General features: G+C 42.9%; 1 protein-coding gene across 1 annotated transcript in view; it reads right to left on the reverse strand.

The window, feature by feature from the left end:
• CACNB4 (calcium voltage-gated channel auxiliary subunit beta 4) overlaps positions 1-17,997 on the reverse strand; it is a gene marked incomplete at its 5' end in the record, with an annotated part of 273,102 nt that overhangs the window by 182,948 nt on the left and 72,157 nt on the right. The gene's annotated exons all lie outside the window — the stretch shown is intronic.

The raw sequence follows: 17,997 nt of genomic DNA on the forward strand, positions 1-17,997 counted from the left end.
CTGTGCTCCGCAGCGGGAGAGGCCGCAGCAGTGAGAGGCCCGCGTACCACAAAAAAAAAAAAAAAAAAAAAAAAAAATGCAGACTCTCAGGCCCTGCCCTGGAATTAGTGAACCAGAATCTGCATTTTAACAAGATCTCCAGGGGGTCTGCAAGCACATTAATTGTTGAGTGATACTAGGATAGGGAGAGGCAGTTTACCTTCATTCTGTTGATAGGTTCTATTACCTCATTTCATGGGTGCTCCATAAATGTTTGCTGATTGAAGGATTAATAAGGAAAATTAACAGCCCTGTTAATACTCACCATCAGGCATTTATCAAAAATATGAAAAAGCATATCTTGAAAAGTAGCTCAAAGCAGGTTGAAAAAGTAGGGCAGAGAAAACTGTCACAGCCAAGAGGAGCCTAAAGACACATGACTAAATGGCATGTGGCATCCTGGATGGGATCCTGGGATAGAAAAAGGGCATTAGGCAAAAACTAAGAAATCTGAATAGAATATGGACTTTAGTTCGTAATAATGTATCATTAATTGTGACAAAGGTACCACACTAATGGAAGATGTTAACAACAGGGGAGTGTGTGAACTCTCTGTACTACTTTCACAATTTTTCTGTAAACCTAAAACTCCTCTAACATAAAAAGTTTATTTTAAAAGGGGAGGCAGAGAACAGGCAGAACATCAAGATGAAAATCAGCTGCAGATGTGTAGAAGTAACATTTGTGTCTTCAATTTCCCGCTGCAGAATAGGCTGGTACCTCCAGGACCTTTTATAATCAAAGTGACACCTCTGCAGCACTGAGGAAAGATGGTCAGCAGCTGGCTGTCCCTGAATTTGACACCAGGCCAGCCTCCCTCTGCTGGGCCTGGGACAGGCCTCTGCTGCCTAATGGGCTACTCCTCTTTCTCCTTGAGGGGTGCCATCTGCTAAAAGGGCATCAAAAACCTGGGGTTAAGGACACAGGAAACTCTAAGCAATATTCTAGCACTATCTTATCTGCCTTTCCTGGGTTGAAATGTACTTTCTTTTTTTTTTTTTTTTGCGGTACGTGGGCCTCTCACTGTTGTGGCCTCTCCTGTTGCAGAGCACAGGCTCCGGGCGCACAGGCTCAGTGGCCATGGCTCGCGGGCCCAGCCGCTCCACGGCATGTGGGATCTTCCCGGACCGGGGCACGAACCCGTGTCCCCTGCATCGGCAGGCGGACTCTCAACCCCTGCGCCACCAGGGAAGCCCAGAAATGTACTTTCTTGAGATTAAAATTTAAGTTATATCAATTCTTAGAAGAAAGTACTGATGTCAAGTCAAGTGCCACGGGGAACTAAGTTTTACCAACAGATGACCAAGTTCAGGTGCCACTGCAAACTCTTTACATAAGCTCCTTCCCTTTAAGTGGGATGATTTCTTTCTCTCTCAGCTCCTCAAATAACCTTTTTTCATTAGCTCTGTCACATTTTGTTTATATCAAAATATTGACCTTAGGGAAGTAAGCACCATTGAAATCAATCTGTACTAAACAATTAGTATAATTAGCAATAATAAAGATTACCAGGCTTCCCTGGTGGCACAGTGGTTGGGAGTCTGCCTGCCGATGCAGGGTACACGGGTTCGTGCCCCGGTCCGGGAGGATCCCACATGCCGCAGAGCGGCTGGGCCCGTGAGCCATGGCCGCTGAGCCTGCGCATCCGGAGCCTGTGCTCCGCAACGGGAGAGGCCCACGTACCGCAAAAAAAAAAAAAAGATTACCGCTAGCATTTCTTCTTTTCACTGTATTTGAGATACAGCACCATGTGCTTTATGTGTATGATCTTGTTTCATTCACTCTATAGACGAACTCTATAAGGCAGGTGCTGTTACTACCTCCATGGGATACTTATTACACATTTTCAACAGGACAGGAGAGACTGATTTAGCAAAGCACACGAGGAAGACGTTGGGACTTGAGACCATTTCTGGCTCAGGGTGGCATAGGAGTCATATGGCTACCAAAAAGCAGGTATAATATAATCATCAATTAATAAAAGTATAATACCCAGAAAACGGAAAATCAAACGTTTCCTGACAATAGCTTATATGCCACACACTGATATGAGATACTTCAAGTATGTCACCCATTTATTGCTCACAATACTACTTGGATGAAGGAATTACTGTCCCCATGTTACAAGATGAATAAACTTGAGGCTCAAAGATTAGAAAATGACACATGGGTCACACAGCTCGCAAGTGGCAGCGCTGGATTCTGCGCCCAGCTGTGTCTGATGGCCGAGCTTGTGCCCCTTCCATTGGGACCACTCTGCCCAGATCAGGACAGTGCTGGCCCAGCCACAGCTAGAGTCCCGCATCTAGTCCAGGCCTGGCACCAAAAAGATGGAGCCCAGGACCCAAGGGAACACAGCCCAAGGACAGCAACCAGAGGGAGGGGAAACGAAATCCAGTTCCTGTGAGAAACGGTGAGAGAATAAACTTGGCCCCGTGACAAGACTTTGCAGGAAGACGTGATTGTTCTCCCACCTATCTGCAGGGCTCCCACGTAGGAAAAGGGACAGACATTCTGGGTAATCGCAGGAAGCAGAACTAAAGCTCAAGAAGGCCAGAACTAGATTTAGCTTTGATACAATGGAGAACACAAAGGAAGAATTATTCCAGTAGGGTCACCGCCTCATGGGACAGTGAGGTCTGCATCCCCACAGGCGAGAGACCACAAATGATATGTAGGAACAGTGATCTAGAATTCTAGATAAACTCTAAGGTCCTTTCTAACCCGGAAACTCAAGACTCAGCTATCCTAATACAGAGTTTTACCACATACATAGAATATACACAGACCATATAAGGATCACAAATTTTCAAGAGATCAAACTATAGAATATGTCTAATTCACACCAAACATATTGAACTCTTTGCTAGCACTCGAAGGAAGGACATTATTATGAATATTAAATGTTCTCGAGAAGTAGGTACACAGAAATATCAGTGAGAGAAAATACTAGGTTGCAAAGAATGAGCATGCGAGAGAGGTCTTCAGGTTTTCGGGGGGCCGTTTAGCACACGCCCCAGCGAGCCACTGTGCTGGAATTCCCGGGGGTTCACACAGCAGAGAGGCCCTGACGAGGGTACCTGGAGGAAGCCAAATCAAGCACCAGGCCCCTCACAAAAGTAGTCCCTGTGCACCAGACCCTTCCCCCAGCATAGGAGGAAGTCCTCTTTCAACCTCTTCATGCAACCATTACCAAGGAATCAGGAAGACTGTGGGAGATGTCAGGTTATAATCACAAGGCCCCGGTAACTCTGCAGTAAGAAGGCTCACCCTCTTATGACTCATTAGGAGACAGGCTGGTTCTTTCCTTCAGAAGAATGGAATCTTCACAGTATATCGTTTGCAGATTTCCAGACTTCACTCCATATGATGGAAGCTTCTAGTCTCCTGGACCAATATGTTTCTTCTGCTTGTCTCCCCATCTATTCTGCAGGTAAGGTCACTAGCTAAGCAAGTCAGACCTTCCCCAACTGGTTAGAAAAACACTGATGCTACCCTGCGGGACACTGGGATGTGGCGAGCACCACCGACTCCTTCGTGTGGATAGTGACCCAGAAGCATCAGTCGCAGTTGATCTACCCAGAGAAACAGGCAGGCTGATGGCAGACCACTTAAGCCTTCTCCTGGAGCAATATCACACGAAGAAATGGTTCAGGCATAAATTTGCATACAGTCAGTCGTACATCTCCACCTCCACCCATACGACTCAGACAGTGCCCCTCGGTTGTTCAATGGCTCAGGCATCCCAACGAGCAACACCCTAGGGTTCAAAAAAGTCCTTCTTGGCCCAGTACAGGTCTCCTTCTAGAGCTTTCTTCTTTCTGATGGTTTGGGTGCAATTTAAAGAAACATAATCCCAAATCAATATAGAAAAACTACCAGTGTAAAAATGTCTTGTTGGCCATTTTCATTTCTTAGAGGTCCTGTGCCTCAGAGAACCAATTATAAAAACATTTGTGCAGTCACTGGGTGCCACTATCAGAAATTAAAATGTTTAATTTAATTTAATCATCCAAAGTAACATTAATCAAAAGGACAAAAAACAAATGGAAGAGAAAGCATTTTAACCCAAGGCTGAACACTCTGCTATCTTGTACAAAGAGCTCATCTGTTAAAACCATGAGACCAAGTCTCCTAATTCTAGAAAGAATTGGTGCTAAGAGACCTGTTTTAGTGCCAGTGGCTGCAAGGATTTTAGTTAGTCACAAAACCCTCGTGGACCAATTCACCAAGCTCAAAAATTCTGTCATTTTACCATTACTCCCCACCATCAACACCCCTAAAAAAACCTATCATCGCCAAACTCTGATATCCCTGCTGCGACAGACCTTATTACCACAGGGAGTATCCTATTAACTGCTTTTCAGGGGGATTATACATCCCCAACCTGTGGATTCAGGCCCAGACATGAGATTTGCTGTGGACAATGAATTGTGAGCAGAAACGTGTGTCACTTCTGCACTGAAGATTTAAGAGTTAGTAAATTGCTTCACCATGATCTCTGTTCACTCTACCATGGGACCAGCAATGCTCCAGATAAGACCTGTTCTGTCAAGCCAGGTCCCAGAGTGCAGATGGCAGGGAGAGGAGCTACAGCAAACCTGCAGTGGGTAGGAAGCACAAGTGAGAAATGAACTTTTGTTGTCATAAGCCTCTGAGACTTTTGGGTGTGCTTGTTACCTCGGAAAACCTAGCCTATGCTCACCACTAAACTTGCCGTTACCACATCAGTTAGTCAGTATCTGCAAAAGACTTGCTCTTTGTGAGCACCAGCTCCAATTTTGGAATTGTCTCACACAGATACGTGCTAAAATATGTCTTTTACAAAAATTAGGCATTTACTCAAATGCTATTTCTTTAAGCTGTCACTAAAAATAGGTTGACTTGCTAACCTGGAAATCCTCTAGCAGTTGCTCTCCCTCGTACTAATTACTACTGTATTAGTCAGAAAAGTCAAAAATACATAGTGCGGACTTCCCTGGTGGCACAGTGGTTAGGAATCCGCCTGCCAATGCAGGGGACACGGGTTCGAGCCCTGGTCTGGGAAGAGCCCACATGCTGCGGAGCAACTAAGCCTGCGAGCCACAACTACTGAGCCCGTGTGCTGCAACTACTGAAGCCCGCGCGCCTAGAGCCCGTGCTCCGCAACAAGGGAAGCCATCGCAATGAGAAGCCCGCGCACCGCAACTAGAGAAAGCCTGTGTGCAGAAGCGAAGGCGCAATGCAGCCCAAAATAAATAAATTAAATAAATAAATTTAAAAAATACATAGTGCATCTGTTATGAGCAACAAAGTGAAACATTAGCTATTCATAGCAAAATGAGCACTTTAAGGAGGCTTGAGATTCTCATTCAGAGATACAGAAAATACATTTAGGAATGCAGTACTACAACAACATTAAAATTATTAATGGCAAGATAAGTAAAAAGACAAAAGTTCCATTTAGAAAATTCTTTGCATAAGCTATATATTCCATAACTACAGGAGGAATGAAACTTGCTTTTTCTACTCTGAAGAGGCTTCTAAGAGCCTATTTTGAATTCAGGTTGCCATAGAAACCAGTAGAATTCTGGATGGGATTCCATCATAATTGCTGCATAATTTAGTGCACACGGAAGAGCCCTATCTCACTGTCTCAACTTAAAACAAAGCCACAACTCTGGTTTAAAACACTGATGAGTCTCTGAATTTGAGGCTTAAATATCTCTAAAAAGACTAAGGCCTGTGACAGTGATACTCCTTCAACTTAGATATTTTGCTTTCAAAGAGGTAGGAGCAACTGTCAACATGACCTTGACCTACAGTTGTGCTACTTGAAGCCAGATCATGATCTGTCATTCATGGTACCAGGGATGCATGTCTGTGTATGTGTGCTTAGGCATGAGGGTGTTTGGGGAAAATGTTTTTATTGTATAGCAGTAATCATTGTGCTTTGGACAAACCACAAAAGCCACTATACAAAAACACGCTTGCAGGCATAGCCAACATTTATTGCATGCTTATTGTTTTTGTTTCTATATTCATGCAACAACCTTACGAGGTAGGTACTATTATCATCTCCATTTTGTAGATGGGGAAACTGAGGCCCAATGAGTTTACACAAGTTGCCCAACATCATATAGTCGTTAGAAGTAGAACCAGGATTTGAAGCCAGGCAGTCTGGCTCCAGAGTTCACACTGTTAAACCACCAGGATTTTCTGCTCACTGAGCAGAAATCTGTAATTACAAATATAAGACAAGCTTAGCTCAGATTAAGAACACAGGCATAGCACCCACTCCCATGGTTCTCAAGCTCTAGGGCATACAAATAGCTGGGGCTGTTTAGTGAAAATGCATATTCTTAGGCCCTTCACCCAGAAATTCTGATTGAACAGAATTTCAATTTCAGTTGACGGGCTGTGTTGTGCCATTGCAGCTAGATATAGAGAACTCAAAACCTGAGAATAATAATTTCCCTCCACCTAGAAATAAGGGTGGGAAAGTAAGAATATCAGTTAAACTTCAAAGAAAAACCATTTGGACATGACATGAAAAGAGAAGCAAGGTAAAAAGATGAATCTGGTGAACGAAGTATCTTAGTCACACCCAGTGACACAAGTCTTAGCCACTATGATGTCCAACATACAGTGACAGTATTTCAACATCATACATTGCTGCGTGTTGAACAAGAGCCTTTTCAAAGAGGGGAATGGTCTTGTTTAGAAGGACATTTCAAAGTGACCAATGAGCTACGTTTACTTGGGTGGTGGAATCAACAGACCATTTTGTCTTTGGCCTCCCAAAGACAGTTTGGGGAAAGTAAAATTATTTGGGAGTATTCAGTATATAAGTGGGTAAGTTTGTCCAAAGAAATGAAGGATGGGAATGGGACCAGGTGAGAACTCTGGAGAGCTCTAGCAATTAAAAGCCAAGTAGTTAAAGAAGAGCCAGCTAAGGAAAGAGAACAGTGGCAGTCCGGTCAAGACAGAGGAATGCCTCCAAAGTCAAGGGTGAGGAGCATCTTCAGAAGGAAGAAATGCTCCAAAGAGACTAAGCAGCATTCTATGAAGGCTTAGAAATTGGCAATGAACTCATGATGACTTTTCAGAGAGCATTTCAGGATAGGGTAATGAGGCAAGAAGCCAAATGCTCCTGTCTGAGAAGTAAATTGGACATGAGGAAATAAAGGTAATGAATAGAAGGCTGCTCTTCCAAGACGTCTGACATTAAAGGTAGGAGAGAGAGATCCAGCAGTAGCAGTAGTAGTAGGGTGGTGGTGTTTCTTTGTTATTATTCTTGCTTTGATTTCAGAATAGGGTACACTTTTTAAAATTGAAGTATAGTTGAATTACAATGTTGTGTTAGTCTTTGGTGTACAGCAAAGTGACTCAGTTTTATATATATATATATAAAATTATATATACATATATTTCCCTGTGCTATACAGTAGGATCTTGCTATTTATCTATTTTATATATAGTACTTTGTATCTGTTAATCCCAAACTCTTAATTTATCCCTCCCTCCCTTTCTCCTTTGGTAACCATAAGTTTGTTTTCTATGTCTGTGAGTCTGTTTCTGTTTTGTAAATAAGTTAATTTATACCATTTTTTAATTTTTATTTTTTAAAATATCTTTATGGGAGTATAATTACTTTACAATGTTGTGTTAGTTCCTGCTGTACAACAAACTGAATCAGCTATATGTATACATATATCCCCATATCCCCTCCCTCTTGAGCCTCCCTCCCACCCTCCCTATCCCACCCCTCTAGGTGGTCACAAAGCACTGAGCTGCTCTCCCTGCACTATGCAGCAGCTTCCCACTAGCCATCCATTTTACATTTGGTAGTGTATATATGTCAATGTTACTCTCTCACTTCGTCCCAGCTTACCCTTCCCCCTCCCGGTGTCCTCAAGTCCATTCTCTACGTCTGCATCTTTATTCCTGTCCTGTCCCTAGGTTCTTCAGAACCCTTTTTTTTTTTAGATTCCATATATATGTGTTAGCATATGGTATTTGTTTTTCTTTTTTGACTTACTTCACTCTGTATGACAGACTCTAGGTCCATCCACCTCATTACAAATAACTCAGTTTCATTCCTTCTTATAGCTGAGTAATATTCCATTGCATATATGTGCCACACCTTCTTTATCCATTCATCTGTCGATGGACATTTAGGTTGCTTCCATGTCCTGGCTATTGTAAATAGAGCTGCAATGAATACTGTGGTACATGCCTCTTTTTGCATTATGGTTTTCTCAGGGTATATGCCCAGTAGTGGGATTGCTGGGTCATATGGTAGTTCTATTTTTAGTTTTTTAAGGAAACTCCATACTGTTCTCCATAGTGGCTGTATCAATTTACATTCTCACCAATAGTGCAGAAGGGTTCCCTTTTCTCCACACCCTCTCCAGCATTTATTGTTTCTAGATTTTTTGATGATGGCCATTCTGACTGGTGTGAGGTGATACCTCATTGTGGTTTTGATTTGCATTTCTCTAATGATTAGTGATGTTGAGCATCTTTTCATGTTTTTGTTGGTAATCTGTACGTCTACTTTGGAGAAATGTCTGTTTAGCTCTTCTGCCCATTTTTGGATTGGGTTGTTTTTTTGATATTGAGCTGCATGAGCCGCTTGTATATTTTGGAGATAATCCTTTGTCAGTTGCTTCATTTGAAAATATTTTCCCCCATTCTGAGGGTTGCCTTTTCATCTTGTTATGGTTTACTTTGTTGTGCAAAAGCTTTTAAGTTTCATTAGGTCCCATTTGTTTATTTTTGTTTTTATTTCCATTTCTCTAGGAGGTGGGTCAAAAAGGATCTTGCTGTGATTTATGTCAGAGTGTTCTGCCTATGCTTTCCTCTAAGAGTTTTATAGTGTCTGGCCTTACATTTAGGTCTTTGATCCATTTTGAGTTTATTTTTGTGTATGGTGTTAGGGAGTGTTCCTATTTCATTCTACATGTAGCTGTCCAGTTTTCCCAGCACCACTTATTGAAGAGGCTATCTTTTCTCCATTGTATATTCTGGCCTCCTTTGTCATAGATTAGGTGACCATAGGTGCATGGGTTTATCTCTGGGCTTTCTATCCAGTTCCATTGATCCATATTTCCATTTTTGTGCCAGTGCCATACTGTCTTGATTACTGCAGGTTTGTAGTTTAGTCTGAAGTTGGGGAGCCTGATTCCTCCAGCTCCATTTCTCTTTCTCAAGATTGCTTTGGCTATTCGGGGTATTTTGTGTTTCCATACAAATTTTAAACTTTTTTGTTTAGTTCTGTGAAAGATGCCATTGGTAATTTGATAGGGATTGCTGTATCATTTTTTTTTAGATTCCACATATCATATGCTATTTGTCTTTCTCTGTCTGGCTTACTTCACTTAGTATGATAATCTCTAGGTCCATCCATGTTGCCGCAAATGTCATTATCTCATTCTTTTTAATGGCTGAGTAATATTCCATTGTATATATATACCACATCTTCTTTATCCATTCATCTGTCAAAGGACATTTAGGTTGCTTCCATGTCTTGGCTATTGTAGATAGTGCTGCTATGAACACTGGGATGCATGTATCTTTTTGAATTAGAATTTTTGTCTTTTCCAGATATATGCCCAGGAATGGCATTGCTAGATCATATGGTAGCTCTATTTTTAATTTTTTAAGGAACCTCCATACCATTCTCCATAGTAGCTATACCAATTTACTTTCCAGAATGGGGTATGCTTAAGTACGAGTTTAGCCAAAGGAGAAGTTCTCAGGGGGTAGGGGGAGACTAAAGTCCCAGAGGATAACCAACAGTGATAATTAAGTGACAACCCGGGTGACAGGGTTAGAGGATCAAGAACGCACCTGGAGGAGGAAGCCCTAGAAAGGCAGGCACAGGGCATTTCCTCGGCTGAAACAATACGGGAAGGAGGCAAAAGTCTAAACTAGGCACCCAAAATGTGTTTTATATAAATGCGTATATTTAGTCTGCCACCTGCATCTGTGGCTTGCCCTCAAAATGCAAAAAATAACTCTGAGACAGTAAAACAATTTCTTCCAAAGTCTGTCCTGTATCTTCTAGTTAAGTATGCAGAAAAATACATAATCCATTTTAGAATGATTTCATATAAAATAAAATTATAGATTGGCACTTAGAGGGTTAAAACTTCAAGTAAAGAAAAATGTTACCCTTCAGACAACCAAAGTTTGACTTCATGAAAACAGGGGTATTAACTGCATCAACCCATCCTCCCTTAACATTTGACTCACCTAGAAATGTCATTGACTATCAGTAAAAGCGAGGTGAAAGTCTCTTAATTTGAAAATGTCTCCTTTTTGAAAATATTGTCAAAATCTAGGAGAATATCTGACACTCTTTCTAAGGATTAAAACAGTGCCTATGTTCCCTTCTTGTACTTTTATTTGTGAATCTGTGATGCTTTATCTAGTGTAAAAAGTGTATGTTTCATCAAGTGTAAAAATATCATTGATTTAAAGTCTTCACAGAATTTGAGGCAAGGTACACGGAACTGAGCCTTGAAAGGAAGAAAACTAAAAAACTGAAAGTAACCTGAGGCTTCTTTTTTCACTTTCTGTCTTCAATTTTCACCTCTTACTCTTAAGAAGGGATACAGCTTACTCTTTTACCTTACTGAACACTAGCTTTTTACATTTTGTCTAACTCCTGAAAAGATCATCTCTAGTAGAATGTGAATTTAAACTTTAGGCTGATGCTATTCAAAAAGTATCAGCCCCGGGCCTCCCTGGTGGCGCAGTGGTTGAGAGTCCGCCTGCCGATGCAGGGGATACGGGTTCGTGCCCCGGTCTGGGAGGATCCCATATGCCGCGGAGCGGCTGGGCCCGTGAGCCATGGCTGCTGAGCCTGCGCATCCGGAGCCTGTGCTCCGCAACGGGAGAGGCCACAACAGTGAGAGGCCCGCATACCACAAAAAAAAAAAAAAAAAAAAAAAAAGTATCAGCCCCTAATCTTTAAACATGTCATCTCGATCCAAAGTTACAGACAAGTTCCTTCACTAGTGACTGCAATGAGCCCATCACTTAAAGTCAAGGGAGTGAAAGGGCCTCTCAGCTCCTCTCTTTGGCAATCTGCTTTTACTCACATCTCTCCCCCACTCCACCCCACCCCACCCCACCCCACCCCACCCCACCCCACCTCTGCATCACCTCCATCCAAACAGACACCACTCAAACCACTCCTCTTATTTTTTTTGTGGTACGCGGGTCTGTCACTGTTGTGGCCTCTCCCGTTGCGGAGCACAGGCTCCGGACGCGCAGGCTCAGCAGCCATGGCTCACGGGCCCAGCTGCTCCGCGGCACGTGGGATCTTGCCGGACCGGGGCACGAACCCGTGTGCCCTGCATCGGCAGGCGGACTCTCAACCACTACGCCACCAGGGAAGCCCCCACTCCTCTTATTTTAACTCCTACAAATAAACCCAGTTTGTTTCCTTTTCACCATTCATTACACTGAGCGAAGGGCAGAGATGAATCACACAGGCTGCAGCTATCAAAGAAAAGTAGAGGAAATGTGAAACTAGTAACTATTTTACAAAGAACACAATCAATGGCTCAAATCATAGAAGAGCAGAGTGCTTCAGAGCGCTTTGCAAGAAGTAACTGATTCAGTCCAAGTACAATTTAAAAACATGAAGAGTAATCAAGAATTATATCTATTGCTACAATTTTTCTAAAACCTCCTGGTTATATTAAGTTGGACAAAAAGTACAATATTTCCTTCTAAAGAAAGGCCAGCATGTCATAGATCTCCATTCCTTTAATATGATTGATTTGTGTATATGAAAGCATGGACTTTATTTTAATGATGTGCAATCACTACATTTCTTTCAGCCCTCCTTGCAGAATCACATAATTAGACATTTGGTATGATTTTTCCTTAATGAAATAACATGAGGCCAAAGAATTATAGAAAGCTTAATGTTCTTCCGAGATCCACAGCACCCCGGGACCTATGATGCTGTTGACACGACTAACTGATTAGATCATGTACAGGCCTCACAACTGTAATCATTAGGACCCAGGTGATGAGGGCAAAGGAATTTAGGGCTGTTTTGAGGTTGCCTGAATTCCTATTTCTTGACAATGTTTGCCCTTGGAAAGTTGAGGATGTCCAAGAAAAGCAAAACTGAAATAAGTTTGGACAAAAAATGAAAAAATGAAAAGAGAATGAACTCTGGCTAAAGGCCACTACGCGGATAGGATGGGTATAGTACTGACATTTAGTATTAACTTTTAAATAGCGTTCCCCCTCCAAAGTAACTGGCTATCTGTTTTGAAAAACAACTTAAGTGTAAAACTCAGAGAAGTAAAAGCATTTCTGTTATCACAAAGCCAAAAAGACAATCTCTAAAGGCACAGGTAAGTTAGAACTGTGCCCTAGAGACACATACACCTGTTTACCATGGTGACAACTGATATTTAAGATGAAGCACAATGAATGGGTCATGATAGGGGGACATAAAACGTCAGGAACGCCCTAACTTGTCTAGGGACCAACTGTTTACCTGTTCAAGTGGAATTGAGAAAAACACAAAGTGGCTAAAAATAAATATTTGTAGACACTGGTTTTGTAATTATTTAGCTATGATGGCTTTTTTCACCTTTTCTGCTTGTCTGTTTTTCTGTATTTAAGTAGCTTCCATAAAGCCTTTACATAACGAACACTGTAATTTTCTTATTGGATAGCCTAAAAATGGCATTAAAATATTATATGGTATTTTAGCTTTGAACTGTGAAATAAAGAGTTGATAAATACCTGCCTCAATAGTTGCTTATTAATTTAGCACATCAACTATGACAGGCATCATCGCATCTTTCCCCACAAGCATATCATTATACAATTGAAAGGGGCTGCACCCTGAGTGACCTGTCATTGTATCAATACGGTAGGCAGCGCTCATTTAAAAACTGCAAAACCAGAAATCTAAAATCCAGCATTAACTTTAAACCAATTTGCCATCTTGGCTAAATTATCTTCTACCACTAGCTTCTATATTGCCAGACTGGTAAGCCAATTCTGAATTTCACTGTTCTTCTCCCAATCCTACCTTACCTCCCAAAACTTTACTTTCATTTGTGTAAATTACGTATAACTGAAAACAGGAAGTGGTTTAAAAGAATTTTCTCTTTCACATCATAAAAAGTGCAAAAGTGCAAGCTTCAGAGCTGAGAGCCTGGGAAAGGTGGGGTGGCAACCGAGAAAGACAAGGACATTTTCTCCAAATTCTCCCAAACTGTCTACTTCAGTCTACCTTATGCCAGATACGAGCACAAACTAGATTCATTGCTAGTCCTCAGCCCCTGTATTCTAAGCATATAAAAAAGTAGAAATGAGAAAAATATTCATTGTGCCTTAAGTGCAAAGGAAGTGGTTGTAAAAGTAAAAGAATAATTGCTCAAGGGCCAGATTAAATTAAAATGCAGGTCTCCAGAGCATTTCAAATGCCCTAGGAGGTGCGGAAAATATTTTGTTATTATGACACAACAGCTGCTCGTTTCATAGGAAAATAAACTTCAGGAAATTGAACTTTAAAGAAGCCATTGGTTCCATTATCACAAAGGGATGTTCTGTAGTTTTAAAGGAACGGTGCCCCCATGTGGTTTTTAACAAGATTTCAGAAAATGTTCTATATTATCCCACAAGTCAACATCTGTTATACTGTGAAACCATGCATTTTTCTTGTGTGCATTTTTTTGTCTACATTTGTTTTTAAATGTGATTATAGCTGTGCCTAGAGCATTGTAGAAATATGTAAGTATATTCGAAGAACTGTGTTTACAGCAGGAAGTGTTGCTCCACCCATCTCAGTAAAGAGCAGTAAAGAGCATGTTCAGTAAAGAACATGTGACCGCAGCACGGGGGGCGGGGGGCGCAAAGGGCACAGATGCTGATGCAGATGCTGAGGTGCTGACGCAGCAAGCGCCTCTGGAGGGTGCAGGGCCAGGGCCACCACTGCCTCTGCATGGGTGTCCAGGAGAGACTCTTGGGAGCTCTCAGAAGAGAACTTCCACACTTACCCTCCTCCCTGCAATGGGTCCAAGAGCCCTGCCTTTTCTCCTGTGGTTGTGAACAAACTGCCCGAGCTCCCTGCAAGACCATCCCCTCAGTCATGCACTGGGCTCAGCAATTCTCTTTCTTCTCTCCTGCATCCTTCTTTTTCCCTTTCCACTTTTTCCTTTCCTTTTTTCCAGCATCAACATATGAGTACGCTATCATAAAAAAAAAACCAAGAGGCCCCACTTCTCCCTCCAATTCGCTCCGCATTTCTCCACTCCTTTTTACTGATGCACTCCTTGAAAGGGTTGCCAGCAATCACTGGCTCCAATCTCAATCTTCCTATTCTCTCCTGAATCCATTCCAGTAAAATTTTCTCTGCCCACTGCTCCACCAGAAATGGTCTTACTGAGGTCACCAATGGCCTCCATGTGGTTAAATCCTTCAGTGAACCTCAGATCCATCTAGCTCGAACAATGACAGCATCTGACACAATTATCATATCTCCTTCCTTGGAACCCTTTCTTTCATTGGCTTTCAGGCATCTTCTACTTTTCTGGCCACTCCTTAGTCTCCTTGGTTGATCCTCATCTCCCCAGCCTCTAAACCAGTGGTCCTCAACCCTAGCTTCACCCAGGAAGTTTTTAAAAGATAGAGTGCCAGAGATGACTCCAATGATTGACTTAATTCAGTAGGGGAGGGTCCCAGGCACGAGTGGGCTATCAGATTGCCCCAGGTGAGTCTGAAGTTCATCCACGATTGAGGATCACTGCTCTAAATGCTGGAACGCCCCATGGCTCAGTTCCCAGCCTTCTTCTCCTTCTGTCGACACTCACTCTCTCTGAGATCTCATCATCCAGTCTCATGGCTTTAAATACCTTTTTTTATTCCTTAGATATTTATTTATTTATTCATTTTTGGCTGCGTTGGGCATTCATTGCTGCGCGCAGGCTTTCTCTAGTTGTGGTGAGCGGGGGCTACTCTTCGTTGCGGTGCACGGGCTTCTCATTGTGGTGGCTTCTCTTGTTGCAGAGCACAGGCTCTAGGCACACGGGCTTCAGTAGTTGCGGCGTGTGGGCTCAGTAGGTGCAGCACGCAGGTCCTAGAGCATGCAGGCTTCAGTAGTTGCGGTGTGTGGGCTCAGCAGTTGTGGCACGCGGGCTCTAGGGCGCACAGGCTTCAGTAGTTGTGGCTCGTGGGCTCTAGAGCACAGGCTCAGTAGTTGTGGCGCATGGGTTTAGTTGCTCTGCGGCAGGTGGGATCTTCCTGGACCAGGGATCGAACCCGTGTCCCCAGTGCTGGCAAGCAGATTCTTAACTACTGTGCCACCAGGTAAGTCCTAAATACCTTTTACAAGCTGATGTCTTAGTTTGGGTTCATCTGAAACCAGGGCCTGAGTCAAGGACTTGTGTGCAGGGAGTTTATTTGGAAAGTGATTCCATTAATCAGGAGGGAGAGAGTGGAGAGAATAAGAGAGAATGATGAAAAAACAATGAAGTGTGTTTTCAGGGTCACTGTTATGGGCAACAGGGACTGGATTCTGCTGGCCCTCCTGAGAAGTGTAGAGAACCCCCCTCCACAGGATGCTGAAGCATTTACCCACTTGCTTCATTTCGCATTGGTGGAGGGTTTCCCCGGAGGTATTAACTCCCTTGCACTTCTAAGCTGCAGTGAGCTTCAGAGAAAGCCAGGCACAGAAAGTGAAAGATACAGTTTGCACTTGAGGTGAGTCTGAGCTCACAGTGACCTGCCTAGCGCAGCTGTGGTAGATATCAAAAGTAGGCCACCTGGTAACCAATGTGGGTGTTAACATCTGATGCCTTCAAACTGTATATATCTAGCCCTAACCTTCCCCCTGAACTCCAGACTCACGTACTGACTTGGATTTCTAACAGGTATCTCAAACATAGCACGTCCAAAACCAAGTTCCTGATCTACTCCTTACCCCACCATTCTCCCAGTTGCTCAGGCCCAAAATCTTCAAAGTCATCTCGGCTCCTTTTTTTTTCACTCCCCACACTCAATCCATTAGCAAATTCTATTGACATTACCTTCAAAATATATCCAGATTATGACCACTTCTCACCACCTCCACTTTCCAGGCCCAAGCCAGCATCTATTGCCTGAATTAATGCTACAGCTTTCTGTCTCTGCTTCCACCCTCCCTTTTCCCTTTAAATCTACTCTCAACTCAGCAGCCAGAGAAATCCTGTTAAAACGTAAGAAAGAACATGTAACTTCCCTGCTCCAAACCACCCAAAGGCTTCCCTTCTCACTTGGAGTAAAAGTCAGGATGACATGACTTGGCCCCCTGTGACCTCTTAGATCACATCTGCTACTGACCCTTTTTGTTCCTCAAACATACCAGGCATGATTCTGCCTCAGGGCCTTTGCACTTACTGTAACTTCTACTTGGAACACTCTTTTCCCATTTAACCACTTGCCTCCCTCTCTCTTCTCCTTCTGGTCTCTACTTAAATGTCATCTTCTTACTGAGGTCTTTTCCTGTCAGCCCTATTTAAAATTGCAACTCTTTTCTGACCTTATTTCATTTTTCTTCTTGACACTTATCACACTCTAACATAGTATGTATTTTTCTTTTTTATCTTGTTTATTTTCAGTCTCTCCTAGCGGAATGTAAACTCCATGAGGACAGGGATTTCGGTCCATTTTGCTCACTCATTGCTGGTCCCCAGCACCTAGAATTAGTGCTGGCTTATAGTAGGCACTCAATAAATAAAAGTTCAATGCATGAATGAGGAGACCAATAATTATACTAATTATTAATATTTCTTGAGTATTTTCCATATGCCAGGCACTATAATGTGCACTTTCATATATTAACTCGTTTAAGCCTCACACCCAGCTGAAGAGCTAAGTTCTATTATTAGCTCCCTGTATGCAGAGAACTGTTGATTAAATTGTCAACATTATACAATTATTTAACAGCCCAGATATAAACCCAAGTATATCTCATCCCAAAGTGTAGACTCTTAACCACTAGAAAATACTGAGGCTAATTGCTAACCTCCAAGATTAATCACATCTCCAAATCTTTAGAGAAACCAATGCTACTCTGACAACGATGCCAGTGTAGATGAACTCACAGTGAGAAAGAAGAATCTAATCAGTGACTTGGGAGCCGAAGACGAGAAGGAATAGAGAAGAATATCACAAGCAGGAGGGTCAGAGATGCAGCCGGTCATAAGGAGGATGCTGGGGCGTCCAGCATCCACGCCCCAGCATCCTTTCAGCAAATATCTACTGAGAGCCTACCGCTGCTCTGCACAGTTCTCAGCCCTGGAAATCGGACGGTAAACAAATCAGACCTCATAACCTAGTAGGGGGAACAACAATCAGATGAATAAACTTTTAATATAAAACCTGGTAGTGCCAAGTGGTGGTCAGATAAAAGGGCTGCCCCCATTTTTGATGTTGGATTCCTGACAGCTTTCAAGCCCCATCCCTCCTTCCTCCCTTCCTGACGCACGTCAGGGGAGGTGGGGAGGAAAGCCGTGTGCTGCCTCCTTTGGCTCTGGTGGGAAGCTCAAACTTCACAAGGCCCACCCCAGCCCAAAGCCCACCCACCATAAGAGCCACAGCCAATAGCCCCTCCCTGCTCTTCAAGCCATTTCAGACCTGCTTGGGATCCTGCCCTGGTCTCTCAGAGAGCCTCACATAGTGAGTAATAAATCTCCTCATACCCTCTTCCTGCACATGTGGCATCATCAGTCTCCACATCAGAAACAAATTTTGGATCCTCTCCACCCGACAAGAGCTCAGTCATCTGAGCCAAGACCTCAGTGAAGTAAGGGAATGAGGGAAGAGCACAGTAGGGTGTAGCCTGTAAGCCCCTTCAAATGGAAAGAAATCATTTAGGGCTGGGAATGCCAGGAATTCCAATGGTGCATGCTAAACCAAAGGGTTACTGATTTGTTGGCTGTTATTGGAACCTCC

This window comes from Hyperoodon ampullatus (assembly GCF_949752795.1).
Source record: "Hyperoodon ampullatus genome assembly, chromosome: 8".
Classification (NCBI taxonomy): Eukaryota; Metazoa; Chordata; class Mammalia; order Artiodactyla; family Ziphiidae; genus Hyperoodon; species Hyperoodon ampullatus.